The sequence below is a fragment of the Gymnoscopelus microlampas genome (assembly GCF_963454915.1).
Source record: "Gymnoscopelus microlampas genome assembly, chromosome: 15".
NCBI classification, from domain to species: Eukaryota; Metazoa; Chordata; class Actinopteri; order Myctophiformes; family Myctophidae; genus Gymnoscopelus; species Gymnoscopelus microlampas.
Genome location: NC_139952.1, coordinates 21,199,309 through 21,213,853, shown reverse-complemented (window position 1 = coordinate 21,213,853; position 14,545 = coordinate 21,199,309). Strand labels below are relative to the sequence as shown.

At 41.6% G+C, this 14,545-nt stretch overlaps 2 protein-coding genes and 1 long non-coding RNA gene across 3 annotated transcripts in view; 2 read left to right on the top strand and 1 right to left on the bottom strand.

Annotated features, from left to right (window-relative positions):
- The window catches only part of smap2 (small ArfGAP2), a 248,994-nt gene that overhangs the window by 114,119 nt on the left and 120,330 nt on the right, over nucleotides 1–14,545 (top strand). The window lies entirely within an intron of this gene.
- The window catches only part of LOC311061548, a 197,056-nt gene that overhangs the window by 140,795 nt on the left and 41,716 nt on the right, over nucleotides 1–14,545 (top strand). The window lies entirely within an intron of this gene.
- LOC311061540 (gasdermin-E-like) overlaps nucleotides 13,873–14,545 on the bottom strand; it is a 61,149-nt gene continuing 60,476 nt past the window's right edge. Inside the window, exons 12-13 of the mRNA XM_084080196.1 lie at nucleotides 14,337–14,541; nucleotides 13,873–14,191 (exon numbers count right to left, since the gene is read on the bottom strand). The gene's annotated coding sequence lies outside the window, so the exon portion shown is untranslated. The remainder of the gene's footprint in view (nucleotides 14,192–14,336; nucleotides 14,542–14,545) is intronic.

Sequence of the window (14,545 nt, the reverse complement as noted above, 5' to 3'; positions counted from 1 at the left end):
TGTCTGTTTTACAAAGCTAATCTCGCAAACCACTGGACCGATCACTCAGTGTAATGTTGTACGCATTCACTGCCAGTATAGGCCAAGGAAGACACTCAACCAAAGTTTTTCAAATCAGCCTCATGGCGTCGCTATACCAGCTTGCTTACTGTACGTTTTGGCCTATAACTCTAAGACCATACTGTAGGTCATACAATCAAAATGTATTTTACCCTGAATTATTTGGCTCATGAGACATGACACAACTCCCCATATATGCCTCATTTCCACCTTAAATGATTTCCCGCTATTTGGCATTTTCTTAAAAATGAACAATGAATTGAGAGAACAGAGACAATGGGAAAGAGAAATAACTTGTATTTATATTCTAGGATTTACACACACACACACACACACACACACACACACACACACACACACACACGTGGAAGAAGTACTCGACCCCCGTACTTGAGTAAGAGTACAGATACTCCTGGTCAAATTTACTCCACTATACTTACACTAAATACTTAAAGTACAAGTAAAAGTAGAAGTACATTTCTTAATTTTTCTATCAATGAATTGCTGTAATGTTTTCACAATGAATTTATAGGACCTTGTAACTCTTGTTTCAGAGAAGTACTGTAACTCTCTGAAACCACCTGCACTGCATGCACTGATGTGCTTGCTTGTAGAACCACTACGTTATACAAAGCTTGAAGGAACAACTCTAAAAACATACAAATTAGTGAGGAACTAAATTATTTTACTCCTATACACCCATACAAGATGTAACAAAGAGGCGAGCGGAGGGGGAAGCCAGAAAAACAACCAACCTAAAGGCCAAACCGCACCAATGCAACTAGTCGCAACTCCTTGCAACATGCAACTACTTGCAACCATTATCCCCAATGGCAGTTGCATGGCGAATCATTGGTGTGGAGTGGGCTTAAAAGTACTCAGTACTTTACAGCCCTCCTAGAAATGTACTCGAGTAAAATGACGCCCCTGACTAGACTCAGTCTAGTCTCATCTGGTTCTATATTCTGAGTCTTCCACTTCTGCCACTTGCATGTTCTCTCACTGCATCCATAAACTTCCTCTTTGGCCTTCGTCTGAGTGAAAGTACGCAGAATAGCCTATTTATATAAAGAAAATCTTTTTTTTTAAAAGGTAAAAGCTTTTCAAAATTAGCCGATCAACAAGCTCACGTGATTCGTTGTGAGCTTGTAGATCAGTTATTTAATTCTGAAAAGTATAAAATAGGGCTTAATTGGTTAATGTATGTTTTGCAATATAATTTTAAATCTACAAAGTAAATTGTACAATTTTGTGGAGTACAAAGTACATTATTTGTCTCTGACATATGTAGTGGAGTAGAAGCATCAAGTATCAAAAATGGAAATACTCATGCAGAGTGAAATTACCTCAACATTGTACTAGTTAAGTACAAATATACCTCCCCCAAATACTGTTGAAAACTATCAGCCAAGAAAATCATTACAATAAATGTCTGTACAGAGCTAATCTCGCAAACCAATGGACCGATCCCTCAGTGTAATGTTGTACGCATTCACTGCCAGTATAGGCCAAGGAAGACACTCAACCAAAGTTTTTCAAATCAGCCTCATGGTGTCGCTACAGTATACCAGCCTGCTTACTGTATGTGTTGGCTTATAACTCTAAGACCATAATTTTAGCATTTTTTTTTAAAGCAATTTTGGCATTTTCTTAAAAATGAACAATGAATTGAGAGGGGAAAGAGATATCATATTTATATTCTAGGATTTACACACACACACGAACGCACACGCACACGTGTGCACACACACACACACACACACACACACACACACACACACACACACACACACACACACACACACACACACACACACACACACACACACACAGCAGCAGCAGCAATGACAGTTGTGCCAGCATGTCAAGGAATGTGACATTATACTGTATATTGAAATCAGTTAAGAGTATCAAACATCACAATGTTTACCTTGAAGCCTACATACTGTAACATAAAGCAGCGGCTGGTAAAGCAAATAACAAACAGTTATTATATAGACACTGATATTTGTGTATTTGTTGACACATTTTACAATGATAATTCAATCTACACTATATAACTAACATGATAACTAATACTATATGTGGGTGATTATTGCACACTGTATATTGACAACAATGTCACAATGTGTATTTCAATCACCAATGGATATCTGTGTCAAGTACCAAACTCCTAAATAGTTTTTTATCAACATACACGTTGAATACCATCTCTGACCCATTCCTCCAGCTTATGAGACATTAAACCAAAAGCACAGAACAAACTGTACTGCAATATTACATTCAAGAAAGTGATTTAATCTCAGATTATCTATCTAATCTAACCGGTGCATTTAACAGGTAGTTTAAGATAAAGTATTTATATCATGTGCAAATGAAATAATGGTGTTATCTGCACTGTTATACCCAATCAGTTAAATATAAAACAACACAATTTATCTTAATATAAGAATTATGGCTTTCACTGTACGTCAAAAAAATATTGTATACTGTAATATTGGTAGGTAGGGCATTATAGCTGAGGTCATACGACGTTGGAGTGGAAGTACTGTAGGCGTGATTGTCATGTATTTTAGACTACTTTCAGGTGCCCATACTGTATGCATGGGAATTATGTGGAGTGAGACGATGGGGAAACAGTTTCAGTCATTGTGTGTGCGTTTGGACTGGTGAAGCCGGCGATAGTAGGGGCGTTATTTTGAGCTTGTACATCCACGGCACAAGACACGATGCGCAACAACGTGCAACGTGCTTAATATAGTATGTATGTGTATGTAAGCCGGAAGGGACGGCAGGTAAGGGGTCGAAAAGATATTATATGAGTGAAGATGCTCAAAGCCCACAATAATGTTGTGACATTTTCGTTCACGATAACAATAATATCGTTACATGCGTACAAGCGTATTCCACATGGAATGTTCTGCATCTAGTGTAGCGTCAGGTTATTTTAGTGTTTTTTCCTTGTGCCAGGTTTAGAGTTACTACTAGATTTGGTTTAGAGTTACTACTTGATTTGTGTGATTACCCTGTTAGGGAAACCACACTAACTAGAAAATCATGAAACAGCCAATGAGTGTCCAACATCATGTGTTTAATCCTGAAACAGTCAATGAGTGTCCATGTAACATCATGTGTTTAATCCTGAAACAGTCAATGAGTGTCCATGTAACATCATGTGTTTAATCCTGAAACAGTCAATTGATTGATTATATATTTATAATGAATGTCGGGCGAAATGTCTGGGCGAAATGTCTGGGGTGGGCGAAATGTATGGGCGAAACGTCTGGGGGTGGGCGAAATGTCTGGGGGTGGGCGAAATGTCCGCTCAAAAACACGGGCGAAATGGATTTAGGGCGAAATGTCTGGTTACCGTCCAACATCATGTGTTTAATCCTGAAACAGCCAATGAGTGTCCATGCAACATCATGTGTTTAATCCTGAAACAGCCATTGAGTGTCCAACATCATGTGTTTAATCCTGAAACAGCCAATGAGTGTCCATGTAACATTATGTGTTTAATCCTGAAACAGCCGATGAGTGTCCAACATCATGTGTTTAATCCTGAAACAGCCAATGAGTGTCCATGCAACATCATTTGTTTAATCCTGAAACAGCCAATGAGTGTCTGTGCATTGTTCATTTACTTTGATGTTGCTCTGGATGACTGTCATTATTTTTGATCCAACTTCAATGTGTGTCAATGTGTCTTTGTATTTTCATCCTCAGAAAAAAAAGAAAAAGAAGCAGTAGGACAATGCCTAAATGTTGGTATTTAAGTATATCAGTCCAGTTTTACATCAACCCGAGATGTTCAGAGAGGCACGTGTCCAGATCACAGAGAATCAATATCATTTTTGAACTTGCATCAGGTCCTTTGCGCCTCACTGTGTCGATGACAAAACGTGCCATGTCATTTCTCATCGGCATCACATCAGCCATCTCTCGCTCAGAGTCAGTTATAATGTTCCTCTCTAAAAGTTTGTCCAGGAGATTGTTAAGATTGGGAAGTGAAACCCTGTCAATAAAGCTGCTTCGCACAGAAAACAGTCTCTCTTCTGCTGGAAGAGTCACGGTGCGCTGAACTTGTTGATTTCTTAAAGCTGCAGCTGAGAGTTTCACATAACCTTCCCATGCACAGACAGAGGTGTTACTGTTGCTTAGAAGCAGCCGAACATGGCTACAACTTTCCTCTAAATTAATGATAAATGTTGGCATGTAATTGTGGTAGGATAATTCATCAACTTCAAATTCTGCCTTATTTGGTAGAACTATGATGGAATCAACTTGAGGGGAAGTGGAGAGGGTGTATTCTTGCTTTGGGATTAGTTTACAGAGAGGCACTTCAATGTAAATCTCTTCTGCATTTATCTCCCTCCTTTGGTTGATCACTTCACGGCACACAACATTCCCAGGTAGCAACAATACTTTAAGGATTGAACTTGCATCATCTTCAATCGGTGGTGTATAAAACAGTGACACCAATGCCTGGACAGGACTGGGCCCGAACAACTTCTCGATGAGGATACCAAATAATGATAATCCAGTTACATTTATGATAACGTGAGTTTCTGTGATCATATGGGGTTTGATCAGCTCAAAGCCATCATCATCCATCACATGGACAACAGACAAGGATTTGCCTCCACCCATGGAGAGGATCACACAATGTGGAAAGTGTAACTGACACACAGACCCCTGAGAACCTTTTATGTCAAACAGTGATCCTGCAGGCCTCTTGCCAATCTGGGATAGAAGCCTTCGGTCCCAAGGGACTGTCCTGTAAGTCACATCTCGCTCTGTCGCCATCTTAAACACCAGGCCGGTCACGTTGCATTGGAACAGTCCTGCTTGGGTGCAATGGAACCTGTAGCTTTCCTTGTTTTCCACAACAATGATATCAGGTGTAATTTTCTGTGTTTTGTCCAGTAGTGTAACATCATTTACGCTGTGGGACCGATTTGCTCTGAAACTTTCCTTGTTCTCTACACATGGAATTTGGCTCAGTGAGGGTAAGCTGTGAGAACTGAAGCACGAACTTAGATCAGTTTCTTCTTGGAGCTCCAGAGAGGGATGTGGAGAGGACAGTGACTCTGTAAAAGGCTGTTCTTCCATCTCACCATGCAAAGGAAGTTTCCTAAATAGAATAGAATAGACCAATTATTTCTTTACAAACATTGAGACTGGACACACAGGTGAATGTTTCATGTAATCAATTCTCAACAGATCCCCAACCTGTTGTTTTGGGGAGCTCTGGTTTCAGTTCATTCAAGATCCTCTGTGTGTTGGCTAGTGAGGCGCACCCTAGCGAGCAAACAGTATGCTTCATCGTGCAACGGTATTGCACGCTGAGAATAGCTGACATACAAGCTCACAACCGCGTCGCAGATGCGACCGGTGTGAGCTTGAAGGTCTGCTATTCTCTGTGCAGTCTCTGTGCGCGACACCTTCGTTGGACAGAGCAAAAATTACGCTTGACGGGCTGCAGCTGCGCGAGCCAAGCAGGTTCTGGTGCCATGATCATAGAGCGCTCCCTCCGTTCTTATGACAGCCACTGGAGGTGTGGTTTTGAGGACAACTGCTTTGAATTGCAATTATTGTTTACACACAACAGAAACCAAGGATTATATATTTCAAGAGCGAGAGATCACAGTAAAAATCCTAAGCATTCTTCCTCCATACTGGGAGAAAAACAGCATCTGAAAGTTTGATGGGATGCATTTTTACACGTGAGTGCAGTGACCACTTTAACATTGCATCTTATGAGCGGTGGGGTTCAGTTAGTGCCGGCCTGTGCGCGCATACTGGTTGTTCTCAGTGTGACGTTGCCTGATAAGGGGTCTATAGAATAGAATAGAGAAAGGGAAAATCAAATCAAGGAGCACCAACCTGCTCATCGGGAGAAATTAGGGGTTCAGCGTCTTGCTCAAGGACACTTCGACACTAACTCTGGTTGAGCCCGGGATCGAACTGGGAACCTCACGGGTCCCATCTGGCCGCTCTACCGGCCACTCTACCCCTGAGACACTGCCGCCAAACATGCACCAAACATAAACCTTTCATTTCTAATACTAGTAAAACTAACCTGGTTCTGTGGAGCAACAAGTTATTACTTATAATTATTAAAAATAAACACTAAAACACAAAATATAAATACACTAGAATATTCACAATTCTGGGAAATTGCAAAGTGTGGTTGCGCCGACGCGAGTCACGGGTCACGGCCGCTGGGACGCGAATTGCAATTAACTTTGCAGTAAACTTTTCGCATTTGTGGCGCCCCCAATGGATCAATGTGGAAATGTTTTTGGGGATTTGTTGAGTAAACCACCCTTGACATGTGATTCAAATTTGGGATTTTTGGCATGATTTGTAAAACAGGCCCCTCTCACCAACTTTGGTGTGTCAGTGTGCCATATTATTGTCTCCGCCAAGCCGTAAGGCATGGTGAGAGAGTATGTTTTGCACCCTGTCTGTCCGTCCGTCCGTCCGTCCGTCCGTCTATCTGTCCGATCTGACCAATAGCACAGAACAAAATATAGCGTACTTGTGATTACATTTCAGATGATATAATAATATATTCATAAATAGTCTTCTTCGAAAAAATAGATTAGCTTATTAAGTTAATAAACATATTTTTTTTACTTTAGCTGATCACACAGATAAGACAGCCCTTGCACTGTGACACACAGGACCAGTGGCAGCACTCCTGCATCACTTTCTCTCTCTGCTAACAGCCCTGCAGCCTCTTTCCTGAGGCTCACTTTGGATGTGATGAGCAGCTGTTGCACCCAGTCGAAAGCCTTGTCATCCTGTAGGGGGAGGGGCAGGGACTCCAGGGGAAGAGGAGAGCAGCTTTTCTGCTGATCCTTTAGATCTAGCATGATCAACTGTGGGAAGGATATGACAGACCAAGCAAAAAGGCAGACAAAGAGATCAGTCAGTATCGTCCACAAAATTAGATACGGAGGAGAGACAAACAGACCATGATAGACTGACCAAGTCATTGAAGGCCTTCAGAACATCAGTACTGCACTCGCTCAGGAGGATCAGTGCTTCATCAGGTAACTCTACAAAAATACACAATACAGAACTTAGATTACATTATGCAGAAGTTTAAAAAATCACACCCTGTGTGAAGGTAGCGGCGCCTTTGAATACATTATGTCATCGATATGTGTTTATAATGTGTTTATAGCCATGTGTCATGTGAAGCTTGACCAATCACTTTGTTGACGGGTCTGACCAATCAGAGCGTCGACGACAGATAAAGTTAAATTGAGGATCTAACTTTAAATAACTTACCTAGAAGGAGACTTTAGCCAAATAAAAATATATACAAAAAAAAACATGAGGAAATAAAAAATAAACCTTGACATCATAGTGATGTCATGAATAGTCCCCTTGCCTGACAAATCACAACCTTGACGGGCCTGACCAATCAGAACCTTGACGGGCCTGACCAATCAGAACCTTGACGGGCCTGACCAATCAGAACCTTAACGGACTCTTGGATTCTCGATCGTCTCTATCAAACCATTCTGTCATAACGGATGACTGGGTCCCGAACTCAGACTTTCTATACATTCACCCTTCATCTGTTCTTGTATCTTTCTCTTTCTATTCGTCATATTAACTTTAAATAACTTACCTAGACGGAGACTTTAGCCAAATGAATAATAAGATGAAGTCATTGTCATCGTTTATATAGACATCGAATTCTATATTCATGACATCATAGTGATGTCATGAATAGTGACCAATCACAACTTTGGCGCACCTGACCAATCAGAACGTTGACGCACCTGACCAATCAGAACGTTGACGCACCTGACCAATCAGAACGTTGACGCAAAAGCCAGGCATAGAGGGCTAATATCCGCTCTATACCTAAAGGTATAGAGCGGCTAGCGCCGCTAACTAGCGCCGCTAAAAACATATAGACACAGAATGATGTGCATCAAAGCAGCTGAAGTCAGCTGCTTTCAACAGGGCCTTACGCTCATAGAGTAAGAACTGTGTGAGTTCTCAAACAATCTCCTCTCCTACTAAAAGGTTTGTGTGAGTCTTATCTTCCTATGAGGTTTTGCACCCTACCTTCCATGGCGCTGACCAGTAGATGAACAGCAGTCAGAGGTCCACCTGAAGTGCCATCACTGTGACTGTCGGGGCCAGATCTGTTCAGGTAGGGTCTGAGCAGGTCCAAAATGGCACTTGCAGAGCTGTCGTGAGAGACTGACACAATTTGTTCAGTCTCCACTGTTGCATCACCTGCGCACCACTCCTCCAACTGAAAGAAAGACAAAGAGATAGACAGATTAACAGAGAGACAGTCACAACAACAGGTGGATTAATCTCTCAAGAACAGATTCAGAGCAGCGCTACTGCATCTGTCGGGAGGGCCGTTCAGAACGTGTGAACATTGGCCTACAAGTGGGCGTGCCTTCAGATCAGGAAGCAGGCCGCGCTTTACCCAAACAAATGTAGTGGGCGGGATTTACATCTGTGCGTTCGCTTCCCACTGGAAACAAACCCAAACTCATTTAACAATAGCGTCCTCGGAGCCGACAAAACCACGGAAAGTTAGTAGCATTTTAACTTGTTCTTCCATCATAGAAACAAGTGGGCTTATAACCAAAACGATCCATGTTCCGTGGGAGAAATGGTGTTAGTGTTCCGTGGAGAAATGTTGTTAGCGGGAATGAAAACATAGGCGCACCACCGGAAGAGGAGGGCTGAGGGCCAATCAAACGGGTGTATTTCCTGTGGCCACGCTCTATTTATGCGCTACCCCCAGAGTCAAATGCAAAACACTAACACTGCAAAACACTGCAGAGGGCGCCGTTTTTCCCTTTTCTTTGATGATGGGTTCCCAGATTGCAGGTGGATTGACAGATGTGGATGGTAATGTAGAGAGCTTGTAGTCATAAAAGTGTCGCTGTGTCACTCACAGTGTTCTCTACATCCGAGAGAGCATCTCTGTCCTTCATCACTTCACAGAACCTCTGGAACAGAGCAATACGAGTCGACAGGGGAAGCTCTTGTAACTCTGTTGTATCTACAGAGTGAGATTAAAAGATGACATCATGCATTTAACTTTTACATCATCCGATATCCTCTGCAGCAAAGGAAATAAAAGGTCAAAATGTCATTTCAAATGATAGAGATACATAAAATTAAAATGTTGCAGTTCATTCCTAAAGGGAAGTATTTAAACTACAAAATAATTGAATGACTACAGTAGTGTCTCTTCTGAAAAAGTGAGTGAGTGAGTGAGTGAGTGAGTGAGTGAGTGAGTGAGTGAGATGAGTCACATACCAAGCACCAGTCCTTCCTCCTCAAAGTGAAAGGCATCTGACTCAATGCCTCCATCAGCACTATACCAATCTGGGAACCCATTCGGCAAAAAAAAGAATTAACAAAAAAAGAGAGATCAGTATCATACAGGCATATACAGTAGCTCTGAGAAAAATACACGCACACCCACATAAACACACATGCGCACAGCAACATACAAACACACAACAGGCACACAGAAGCATGGACCCACATACAGAGACATTCACAGATCACAGTCACACGTGCACAGACACATTATCTTACACATGTCTGCAATTGGCTGAGAGAGACCAGTATAACACTTTGTGAAATGCCACTAACAGCAGTGATGGCCATCAGTGCCATCTGATATAGGGCCCCCCTGCATTTGGGGCCCTCTGGGGTCCCCTGCACTTGAGATGTCAGAATAGTTGCACTTGTTGGTCACATTGTGACCTATTGACAAATTAAACATATTCCATATATACATACAGTATATACAGTACCAGGCCTAAATAAGTGATTCTGACTCTGACATACTCTGACATGCACGCATGCACGCAAACACACACACACACACACACACACACACACACACACACACACACACACACACACACACACACACACACACACACACACACACACACACTAACCAAAGACACCATTATGCTGGATCTTTAGTTCCTCAAGGCTGTAGGCGATTACAGTGCCAGCAGGGATGTCCATGGAATCATTCGTGTTCCTCTGAACAATGCCGTCAACACAGTCCCCTTCCTTGAACACCTGAGGACAGACCTGCACGGTCACAAACACACACACACACACACACACACACACACACACACACACACACACACACACACACACACACACACACACACACACACATACACACACACACAGAACATTTGAGCACAACCAAAATGACCAGCATCGTGAACTTAAATGAACATACACATGCACACATACCGTATCCAACATCCACTACACTCACGCTTTATTCTTTATTAGGATCCCCATTAGCTTCCACAAAGCATGGTCGCTATAGTCTTCCTGGGGTCCACTCAAAATTAATACAATAAAAACAGAAAATATTTAAAATGTTGCTAGATAACTAAAGCAAAACAGACAAAATATAGTTATCAGTAAAATAAGGGAAGTCGCTCTGCATATACAACAGAGACAGCAATAACCAATAAAATCAATTTATGTTTAAGTAACTTTTTTTTAAGTAAATCTACTTGTGTGTCTAACGCTCACCGGCACACTGCTTGGACGGAATTCCATATTCCCTTTACAGCTGCGCTTTTCAGTGAGTTTACCGGTACTGGTGGTGATAATTCTCTCTGTCAGCAAGGCCAGAACATCTCCCTTCTTCAGCCGCCTCACCTGACAATGTTGCATGTCCACCTTCCTGGCACAGAGAAGATGACGGGATGTGAGACAAGGTTGTATTTGCGAACGCAGCGGAAGGAGGCGCGCCGAAGGCGCAAGTGGAGCCTACTATGAAAGCCGGCTCGGCTTGTGTGTGTGTCTGTGTATGTGTCCGTCTGTCTGTGTGCAGTATTGTGTGCAGCTGTGTGCATCCAAGTAAATGTCCAATATAGACGTACCATACATCAAATGAAAGGTCTTTGAAAACTGAACACACCTGTCAAGGTTGCGTTTAAGCCTGCCCCTTCCCCCGGAAGCCACGCCCCGGAGAAGCCTCCTAAAAACTCCCCATTGAAACCCCATGTTAAATGAAAAGTGCCCGAATCACTCCGAAACTTTTTCTACCCCCCCTAAGTGGGGGTCTACAAACAAATACTTCGGGTTCGGATTTTGGCTCCGCCCCCCGGAAGTGGGTGAAACAGGCACTTCAAACACTTTGTTGAATTGTTCAAAAACATTCATAAAACATTTTTTGTCAATTTGTATTTTTCTAAGATGCTCCTTTTAACGCAGATTTTTTGGGTATTTTTCTAAAAAAGTTCATTGGTTACTTTTTTTTAAATATTTTTTTTCATTATTATTATATATTTTTTGCGTTCGCGCGTCTTACTTGTTGTCAGAATATGTCAGAATGTATGTTAGCATTAATGTGTGTGTGTGTGTATGTGTGTGTGTGTGTGTGTGTGTGTGTGTGTGTGAACTCTCACGCACGCACGCACTAACGCACACACACAAGTACACAAGTACACACACAGAATATACAGAATATCACAACAAAGCAAAATGATTCAAATTGTTTAACCAACCTGTCACTGGAGTCACAGTGCAGCTTCTTTATATCCACTTTCTCTTTCTTGAGCTTGCCCAGATTGTAGGTGGTCTGCTTTTGCATGTTGCCACCGACTATAATTGCGCCCATCTTTCCGTTCGTGACAACGTCCCCCTCGTAGCAACCAAAGTCTGTCTCAGAGATACCTGATAGGATAATGGATGTTAGCAAATACCAAGTGTGTGCAGTGGTGGGAAAAAGTACTCACTTTTATTACTTAAGTAAAAGTATCAATACTGCAATATAGAAATACTCAGTTACAAGTAAAAGTCCGGAATTCAAAATGTACTTGAGTAAAGGCATCAAAAGTAAAAGTACTCAGAAGATGGGCTATTTTCAAATGGCCGAAATGTATATAGGGCTGAAGTGGTTCATGCATGTTTAGTAATATTAATCACAATCTGCAAAGAAACTAGTAACTAAAGCTGTCAAATAATTGTAGTGGAGTAAAAGTACAACATTTGCCTCTGAGATGTAATGGAGTAGAAGTAAAAGTATTGAAAATGGGAAATACTCCAGTAAAGTAAAAAATCCTCAAAAGTGTACTTAAGTACACTTAGTTACTTTACACCACTGAGTGTGCAATGCATGGTTGCTTGTGTCTGATTGTGTGACGACATAGACCCCAAATGAGACCACAAAGGATGGTCACAATTTTTTATAAAAAGTATCAACTCTCACATCGTCACCTTGCTAAACTAATGGCCTAAGTCATTTCTTTAAGTTTTTCAGAAAAAAACAAAAACTGATCCAAAACAAAACTATATGATATTTCTTAATCATTTCACCCAAAACCTTTATAACAAATTATGACTTTTAAAATGAAAATAACACTGTCTGTCAGTTATGTAACATAAGAGATTTAAATAGGTCTAAATATGACTAATAATGACTTAGGCAAAAATATAATTTTCCTCAAAAAATGACTTAGGCCATTAGTTTAGCAAAGTGACGACATCTTACATAATCCTAATTTATTTATTATGAACATGAACATGTTCATGAACTATGAAAATCAGCTAACATTAGTTTTCATAACACAGATCTATAGTAGCATTTAAGTGCCTTCACATTACAGTACATCTTCGTGTAGGACATACCTGGGCTTAGTGGTGATTTACCCTTCAATAGGTCACTGAGGGTGAAGGCGGATGTCTGGTACTTAGGCCTCTGCCACCAAGATCGACCTTTCTTGACAACCAGTGCCATTGGAACCAGCTTGTCCGAGTCATTAATATGGGAGACTTGGATGAGACTGCCGCCTCTGTCATTCCGGTGGACGAAGTGGGCAGTTGTCCTGGAAAACATTGTTGCAGTACGTGGGAGCTGTAGATGGAGGGCAGAGAATTAATTGACTAACTCAGCCATAAACATTAATGTTGATATCATTTGGTACATTGCTAGATAGAAACAGTTGTCACCACAGTGTGTAGAGGGGAAACTGATTTCTAGTTGCGATATTCTTCTTTTCAATTTGACCCATTTGCTGTTTCGATGAAAGAGTTAGTTTGAAGTGCACTCATAGTACTAGGAAACCCCTGTGTGTGTGTGTGTGTGTGTGTGTGTGTGTGTGTGTGTGTGTGTGTGTGTGTGTGTGTGTGTGTGTGTGTGTGTGTGTGTGTGTGTGTGTGTGTGTGTGTGTGTGTGTGTGTGTGTGTGTGTGGGTGTGTGTGTGTGTTTGTGAGTTTGTGTGTGCGAGTGTGCAGTCTGCACGCGCACACACTGTTAAAGCAGAATTTGAATGGGAACTCAGTCAAACAAGAGAGACAAAATGAGGCACAGACAAAGTCACGGTTTTAGAGGAATCGGTGATATATTTCTGATATCAAAAAGGAGTTTCAAACTTACAATTCAGCAGGACAAGAAATGTATGGAACTACCAGCAGTCTGAACTCAAAGATCACACTGAAAGCAAGTGACATTATATTCCCATCCAGCCAATTTGTCCTTCAAACAAACGAATGCAAATTTGTCTCTAGGAGTCAGAATGTCTGCAGTAGGAATATATTTGACCCAGACATTATTGCAATAACTAGCAGCTGTTTACAAATGTTTACTTATTTTCCAAATTAATTTGACAACACACACACACACACACACACACACACACACACACACACACACACACACACACACACACACACACACACACACACACACACACACACACACACACACACACACACACACACACACTGTAGTGGGAAAATAATATACTGTCCATGCAGAAGGTGAATGCATATCTTTATGTTTATTAAAGAAGAAGATCAAGCAAGCAGACAGACAGCATCTCAGTCTAGGCAGGCATCTGAGTGCACCTCCCCTGTGCCTGTGTCCTCTGTCAGCGCATCCTCCCAAAGATCCCTACATGTCTCTTATGTCACTTTATATACAAACAGGACAACAGGACCAGGTTCAAAAGGGTTACAGGCCTTCAGGGCAAGGTGTTAACTCACACCCTAGCTTTGGGTTCAAGCACAGAGCCTCACATAAGAGAAAAAGATAAATCAGATGGAATAATAATGGAATTACATATTAAAACATTTCACACTTGCCATAACACATGCACATGCACATGCACATGCACATGCACATGCACATGCACATGCACATGCACATGCACATGCACACGCACCCTTACACACACACACACACACACACACACACACACACACACACACACACACACACACACACACACACACACACACACACACACACACACACACACACACACACAAAGTAGGTTACAATGCTCCTGGGTTTTTACAGAAACCCTTTATGCTTGTGTGAACCTGTGCTGGCATGTGGAATGTAGGAAGGGAGTAAGATCAGTCAGTGGACAAGAGGAGAGAGATGGAGAGAGAGCAACATGAAACTCAGACTTACACTTAACATTTCTAA